Below are 7,803 nucleotides of genomic sequence, written 5' to 3'. Positions count from 1 at the left end.
AACCACCCCGTCTGTTGCCTGCGTGCACCACCGATTTATTTCGGGCCCCATAAATGTCGATTCATCATCATCACATCTTGTATGTCCAGCAGCAGTGGCGATATGACAGTTCTTTTCAGATATTTTGACTCCCCTTAAGCGATAAGGGTAGTCGTTTTCTAAAGGTAATGACAGGACAGCTTTATCTTAATATAACATCTTTTTATACACTTCTTTGCAATTTTTTTGGCGTGGAGTACGAAAGAAGGGCACTCAAGTCTACTGCACCCCTATGCTTAAGAGGCACTGGGCTTCATTATAATGATTTTTTTATCCCTCTTTAACCCATGTACCGGGTTTGTCAGCTAACTTCAGCCAGTTGGGACTAAAAACGAAACTTAAACTTTAGGTAAGCGGCACTGGTTTCACATCGTAGCAAGTCACCTTAAGACCCGGAAAATTTTTTTCTGACTTCCTGTTTGGCCCATTACGATTATTTACACTTGGAAATTATGAAATTTGAATTTGGTCCGCAAGGCATAGAGCGCCGTCTAAAACTACCAATTCCATATTTTGCGTTCGAGCGGGCGTTACGTGTATATCCCCCCCCCCCCCCCCCAACTGCAGCCCGCGCAAAACTAAAACCTACGTGGCTGGCGCATTCTATCAGTATCTGGTGTGGCTCAACGGCACCATTGCTGTCGTAGGACGATACTTTGACGGTAGTAGTAGTAGTTAGAAATTGATTGCTCCAGGCGGGACTACGCGCGAAGGGGCAAGAAGCAGCAAAGAGGCATCGCTTTTTCTACATGATCGACATACCGCAGGTGAGAAGATGCAAGTTGTAATGAATACATAGAGATGAAAGAAGTGTGAACTTTAGAATTGAGTCGGTGGGAGATGACGATTTGTCGTTACCAATTCTGAACTTGGGAGAATGCCGTCAGGAATAATTTTTCATGTCCTCTCGTGATGCCAGCTAATGCGAGATCAGCTGTTAGATAAGTTTTGTTGTGTATATAATAATGGAGTAATTACTCATTGACATCCACCCAAGCGCAGCCATACGGCCATAAAAGAAAGCTATACAGCGTTTTCAAAAACTTCGTAGTTAAAAAAAAAAAAAGATTCGTTCTGATTCGGGGATCGAACCCGGGACCACCGCCTTTCCGGGGCAGTCGCTCTACCGCTCATTGATTTTGAAGTCCCGTCAAGGATCCGACAAGGGCGTCTTTAATTACTAGAATTTGACGTAAAAAACGTGACGGTGCAGCACGTGAACAGTCGCATATACTTCAAGAGGTTCAAAGAAAGTCTGCAGTGTTAAAATGTCTTGGCGCTGAAGGGAGCTGGATCGATACTGTGCAGCCACATGCATCGGCTTCAATTTCGAATAATGACACTGGAGACAGTTATGAGAGTCATTTATTTCTAAAAACATAACAAACAGGCTGACACATTTACTGGACAACTATCAATTACATACTAGTGCTCATACCAAGTGCAGTTTCACCAATTGCAACTGCGAACGAAGCTTTCTTCTTTGCTTTCATTTATGACGTGTAGTTACTTGTCTCAAAATAGCCCCACACATATGAATTGAGAAGAGTTGACAGCTGACCAGTGTTCTTCGAAAGTAATACTAATATTTATCCCGAGCTGTACCGGATGGCATATTTCTGTCAGGAGGTCATGACTAGCACGTTCCGTGTGTATATACTCGAGAAACGGATGTAGTGTAGAATATCTGAGGTTCATGCATGGCGGGAGGCACTGAGCATCAGACATGACGTATTGCTCTGCATCGCAATAGTTGATGCTCGCTACATTACAGTTTGCACTCACAGACATAAATAACAAACAGTTTTAAGCACGAAAACACATCCACGTTGAAAGTTTTTTACATATTGATGATATATGCACAGAGACACAATGGTTGATTCTTTGCATACTTGGAAGCTGAGTGCATGCTGACCGCACTAATTCCATTGAAGCTCCACTCAGCCACTAGTTACGTCTGACCAAACGAATGCATTTATTATAATCCTGTGCTGAAACGTGTGTTTTAAAAAGCAAGAACAGAGAATAAAAGCGACCAAAGCACTAGAGACAAATAATTCTACGAGGTACTGCTCATGCTTTGTATAAACACATGTAGGAATTTTTCTGAAAAAAGAAAACGACATACCATAGAAAGAAAATCAGGGACTGAGCCTGGGTACGTAAAAACTAGCAAACGCATTATATGAAGAAGTAGGTGTCGATTTAGACTTGCTGTGGTGCCTAAGCCATTTCTCGTAAATGAGATTCACGCAGAACTACAGCTGCTGTGCTAAAATCGTTAACCCCCACTTCTTAATATTTAGGTGAAAAGAGCGGTCCTTACACTCTTACTTCGTCTACAAGCTTGCTGTTGAACCATCACTTCTCTGAATGTGCTCATGCAACAGCAATATGTCCACAAACCACGACAGCTACATCCTACATTGGCAATAAAACTTCGTATCTTCAATTTATAACAAAAGCCAACAGCAGAACTTCAATGGCGTTTGCATTTTCCATCAGTATAACCGACTGCGCTCTCAAAATGCCTATATTATTAACCTAAGCATTAGAGGCATTCTAACACTTTACTTACAAGTCAAGCATGACTGAAGAACCTTGTGACACCTTTGTTTAAATAGCTATATGAATTCCTAGTCGCTCTTTAGCGTGTGTGTGGACCCGTTCGTGACCGGCTTGTCGTTGGCCACCACACCATTTTTGGCAGTACCCGCATGTCTTGGCTTTATGTAGGTCTGGTAGTAAAAGTTAATGAACATGCCCAACACGAATGCTGCCTGCGCAATGGCAAACGGCGCCAGCATGTTCGGAAAACCGCAGTCGACGAACAGAGGGATCGACATATGGATGATGAAGACAACGAACTGGATGATCTGCAGCTGTGTAAGGTAGCGCTTCCACCAGAGGTATTTGCGCACCTCGGGTCCGAACGTGGAGAGGAAGTAGTATGAGTACATGACAACGTGGACAAAAGTGTTGATGCAGAGTCCTAGAGCCGGTTGACCCTCAGGAGCGAACATGGCCCAGAACCAAGCGTTGAACACGACCAGAACGTGGTGAATGACGTGCAAGTGGGATACTTGGTTGAACTTCTTGCGAAGCACGAAAAACACAGTGTCTAGAAAGTCTGCGTAACGTACCAGCAGGTACCACCAGCCGGAGTTGTAGACGGCCGCTGACGCGCCGTCCATGCGACCGGTGACGCCCTGGCACCAAAGGCTGTAACTTCCGCCTGGAAGGTACGTGATGCGCAGAACCTGGTAGAGGAAAGTTGCGTTCAACACCACCATGGCGATGTTGTAGGCGCGCACCAGGTTGGTGATGGGAAATGGATCACGCTTCTTCATCCACCGGGGTCCGGCAAATCGCACGAAGTACACGTAAACGAATATGAGCGGGAACACAAACCACGGATTCAGGACCATTCCGTAGTGACGGGTGCGAGGGTCCCAGTGCCGCTCCATGTCGTCAAGCAGCTTGATTGGGTTCAGTAAAGTCGTCATCTGTACAAAGAAGAGAGACAGCCACCGTAAAACAACACGGATATTGTTAAAAATAGGGACATGTGAGGTAAGTACATAAATCTCAACAGAGCTCTCGGTTCTTGCTATGTATACCCTTAGAGATGAAGCCATTTCGGAGCGCATCATTTTAACATATACGAATTAACCACGCATTCCTCAAACGCGATTTAAAATACTCAAACAAATTTTAGTTCGAATAGTACGAGTCAACTTTTCATTAGTTCCCTGATAAATGTAACATTTGCAATGTTCCTTTAAATTATAGGTTATCTACCATATTATATATTTTAGGAATCAATGTACATTTACTGGTTCAACAGGATTTACACAATGTAACTCACAACTAACCGCCTTACCATTTTACACGATCAAAATCTACTGTACTGAGCTCTTGGCGAGAATAACTTGAGCGACAAAGTTAATGGCGACCGTTAACTCACCGTAGCAGTGTTCTCAAGTCCTCTAGTATTCGCAGGTCTGCGGCTGGGTAACTGAAATGTTTCGCAGTTCCCGCGTGCCCTCTTAATATCAGAACAGCTTTGTGGTCTGCCTAGAAGCAGTCTGAACCAAGTGACGTCTGTTGGTTTCCCTGGCGCTTTCCTTCTCACTCATATTTTTTGCATGTATCTTCTCGGTGAATTGCAATTTCAGTTTTTTTGGAGAGGGATCCAAGTACGTCACAAGAAGGTTCTAGCCCCCTATTCTTTTCCAAGAACCAGTTGAAACGACGCTAGGCGGTCCTTGTTAGGCACGTGTGACGTGTTAAGCAATTACCAACGGGCACTTGCTCACGTTTCGTCGCGCCCATGGCCTTGATGCTTCTTTTTCTCGAAGACTACAATGGGCAGGCACCAAAGACAATAGAAGAAAGGCGCTGAGGTTCTCTGTACCTTGACACGGATAGCTGGCTCTGGACTCGCGGAAACTCTTATTCAAGGAGATCACTTAAATGTCGCGCTGGTTGATAACGCTTCCCCATGCCCGTGTCGCGTGAACTTGAAGCTAGCTCTGTCTCCAGGAGGCTGCTGAAGGGCTCACGTAGGCCGAAATGACGCCCAGCGAGCAAAAGCCGTTTTTGTGACGTCACTGAGTGGAGTACCCCTTTCATAAAGCGCAGTATCGGCCCAAAAGCTATGAGTATGGTGGGTATATGTGTACGCAGATTGCTTGCGCAATAATGTTTTTTGCGTGCAGTTTGCATGAAACATCATCTGCATACGCTGAAAGCAACACACACCTCTGCTTAAGTGACGAAGGTAACTCAGTGATTTTGTGATACAGCGAGATAGCTTCCCCAAGTCATTGCACTGGATTTCTGACCTTCTGGAACATGCTGCCGAGTTTTTGCTCGTTCAGTCAACTACACAATCAAGAAGCCAGTGACCATTATTCACAGCCTACTTATTAGGCTTTCAGGCATTTTCGCAAGTGCGCGTTTATTTACTAGCGGACGCAAAAAGAGGCTTCCAGTCTGCAACGCGCGCTGATTACATATTTCTGCGCAGAAACGAACAAATTAGTTGGCAAATTTGTCAAACTTTAATTGACTGACATGAGGTGAGCTTTCGCATGTGTGCACAACAAAAGTGGGTAGAGGGACAGGCCGCAAAGAAAAAGCCTGAACTCTTAAACAGGGGGCATATTACTATTCAAGCATGATCGTGACCGATGCCATTTTGTACAGATGATTGTGCAGCTTCGTATATGATTAATGTCCACGAGGAAGACCGGTCATTGCTAGAATAACGTTGAAAATTTGGTGATGGAAAATACATTATGCGTTGTAATAATTAAGACATATGTAAGCAGCCGCTTTTTCTGAGCGAGCACCTGTTGACTTTCTGAGTACATTCTGCACATATACTTCCCTGTGTGACATATAATTCCTCATTAAGCAGAAAGTGTGACTGAAATCTCATCTGGTGTAGAGATGCAGTGGGAAAAAGAGACGGCGACGAAAAAGTTTCTTGACGTCTTAGATTCAAAATAAATCACTTCATCCTTAGAATGGAAACCTAATGAGTTTAATGATGTTCGTAAATATATTTATATTCCCCCTATTCAAGTTACGGTATTTAGATAGAATAAGAATTGAATATTCATCCTAAAAGCAACTAAGTTTAACTACTCTCGATGCCCCTTTCACAGCATAATCTTTCCTGACAAGAAGCTGTAATTTCAGAACGCAATAGCTGCACATTATATTGGGAAGTCTTAAGCTCCACCATTAAAAGTACGTCGAAATGGGATAAATGGTTCCCGTCTGCAGTATTTTTTGTGAACCGTCGTTTCACATATTTCAACATTGCTGCCAGCTTAATAATTAATTGTTTAAGTTTTGCCTCTATTATCTCGCACATATTTTTTAGCATGCAGTTGTAAGCTGCCAAGTTATGTGAAAGACCAGAAATCATAGATAGATATAAAGCGCCCCTGCAATCACGCCAAACATACTTGCTGTAAGTATGTTGCAATTCCGTTTTCCATAGACACGTATGCTTTCACGAGCAGGTGGAAGACGTCGAGGCTTCCATTTCACGTCTCTCAAAGACTGCCTATGAGTGAGCATGTTGACAGTTTCTGCTACATAAAAGCTAATGGTTCCGTCGTGGTGGTGAAGTGGTTAGGGCGCTCAAATGCTGTGCCCAGGGAAGCGGGATCGAATCCGGGTCGTGACGGCCGCTTTTTGATGGAGGCGAAAAGCAAAGCGCCCATGTGCTGTGCGATGTCAGTGCACGCTAAAGCACTCCAGGGGCCGAAATTTCTGGAGCCCTCCATTAACTACGGCGCCTCTCACTGTTAGAGTTACTTTAGGATCTTAGACCTCATAAACCAAATCAACCATGAACACAATTGATAAGCCTTGCGCATTCGGTCTCCTAATTTTGAAATGTGCTCGATGCACCAATTGGTAAGACGCCCGACTACTATGCCGGGGCACCCGGGTTCAGGTAGGTCACCGCTGCTTGCGGCGGGGGCTAGCCTGCCACAGAAGTTTTATCTGTTGTAGGCCGTCATTGCACCCGCCACCGTTTCGGTGGTGGACGACGGCCGTTGTTGCGGCGCCCGTCTTTCTCTCACTCTTCCTTTTCTTTCTTCTCTATTTTCTCTTCTGTCTGCACGAGCCAGCGGAGGTGGCTCAACTACAGAGCCAGTAGCAGGCCCGCGAATTTTCTTTTCCTGCTTCCTACAAACACAACGAAGAGGCGTCCGTGTACTGTTCGATGTCAGTGCACGGTTAAGATCCCCAGCTGATCGAAATTAAATCGTAGCCCTCCACTACGGCTCCTCTTTCTCTTTATCCACTTTACTCCCACCCTCCTCCCTTCCCTTACGGCCCGGTTTAGGTGTCCGCAGAAACAAGTGTGATAGATAGTGCGCCTTTCCCTTCCTGTGAATCAATTATTATTATTATTATTATTATTATTATTATTATTATTATTATTATTATTATTATTATTATTATTATTATTATTATTATTATTATTATTATTATTATTATTATTATTATTATTATTATTATCACTCGATGCACCAATGCAGCATTGGGACGCCAGGGTGCAGTTGCCTCAACTGGAAAACTGTGCTTAACAACCAAGGGTCTTGTCCTCATAGGACTATGGTTCTGTTCACGACTCACAGGAAAACTCCTGCAAATGAGGAATGTTTCAGTTTAGAATGGCGATGGTTGTCTAGTGCGCTGCATGCCCCAAAAGGAATGTCCGCCCTTACCCTTCCCCGGTCCTCTCCTGGTCTCAATAGATTCTAGAAACGCCCCGTACATGTTCAGTAGAGAATAGCACCTCGCACTGTCGTTCTAGTCTCAGTGTCACTTGCGCGAGCAATGCAACTTAAGAAGAAAACACAAGAGACTTTCGCATATAGCTTATTTTTGCTGCGAACATTGAATGCTCAAGGCGCGTGCCGCGTTTGCTGAAAAGAAACAAAATGTAATGACGTCGGCATTTACCACTGGCAGAAACTAGAAATTACTTCCGCATGCCGAGCCAACAAGGTCAAGCGGGCAAAATATATAAAGAAATGGAAACTGGGATATGACAACACACGCTGTCTTGGTTTCTTTTGCCACGTGCAGAGCCGACGATTACACTGCTTTCGAATAACACACATCTGGGTCGCGTCCAGATCGTGCCGCAAGTAGTTGTGACTTAAAATGCACACGAACAAGAGGTGTGAGAACAGTTTTTGGCATCTGCGTGAAAGCGGACTCTTAAAA

General features: G+C 44.3%; 1 pseudogene; it reads right to left on the bottom strand.

Annotated features, from left to right (window-relative positions):
- Positions 1–2,675: 2,675 nt before the first annotated feature.
- Positions 2,676–3,545, bottom strand: LOC146190702 (very long chain fatty acid elongase 4 pseudogene; annotated as a pseudogene).
- Between the last annotated feature and the right edge of the window lie 4,258 nt (positions 3,546–7,803).

The sequence above is a fragment of the Amblyomma maculatum genome, chromosome 4, assembly GCF_055883805.1.
Source record: "Amblyomma maculatum isolate TAMU_Amacu chromosome 4, ASM5588380v1, whole genome shotgun sequence".
NCBI classification, from domain to species: domain Eukaryota; kingdom Metazoa; phylum Arthropoda; class Arachnida; order Ixodida; family Ixodidae; genus Amblyomma; species Amblyomma maculatum.
The sequence above is the reverse complement of the archived record's forward strand: the minus strand, read 5'-3'. Positions and strand labels throughout refer to the sequence as shown.